The sequence below is a fragment of the Chrysochloris asiatica genome, unplaced genomic scaffold (genome assembly GCF_000296735.1).
Source record: "Chrysochloris asiatica unplaced genomic scaffold, ChrAsi1.0 scaffold00047, whole genome shotgun sequence".
NCBI classification, from domain to species: Eukaryota; Metazoa; Chordata; class Mammalia; order Afrosoricida; family Chrysochloridae; genus Chrysochloris; species Chrysochloris asiatica.
This window is the reverse complement of record NW_006408565.1, coordinates 10,757,358-10,757,945: the sequence shown is the minus strand read 5'-3', so window position 1 is coordinate 10,757,945 and position 588 is coordinate 10,757,358.

Below are 588 nucleotides of genomic sequence, written 5' to 3'. Positions count from 1 at the left end.
ACAGGTAAACATCTTTCTGATATTGTCTGCTTTCAGCCAAGATCCATCAGACATCAGCAATGATATCCCTCATTCCACAGCCTCTTCTGAATCTGCTTGAACTTCTGCAAGTTCTCTGTCAATATATGCTTGCAGCATTTCTGTATTACCTTTAGTAAAACTTTACTCACATGGGATATCAAAGATATTGTCCAGTGATTTCTGCATTCCATTGGGTCACCTCTTTTTGGAATGGGCACAAATACGGATCTCTTCCAATCAGTAGGCCATAGTTGTCTTCCAAATTTCTTGGCAGAGATGAGTGAGTGCCTCCTGTGTCACCTCACTTTCTTGAAAGATTTCCATATTTATGCCATCAGTTCCTGGTGCCTTGTTCTTTGCCAATTCCTTCAATGCACCTTGGACTTCCTCCCTGAGTATCATTGGCTCTTGATTGTATGCTACCTCTTGAAAAGGTTGAACATTAACCATTTCCTTTTGGTACAGTGACTCTGTATTCCTTCCATCTTCTCTTGATGCTTTCTCCATCATTCAATAATTTGCCCAGAGAATCTTTCAATAATGAAAGTCGAGGCTTGAATTTTTTCT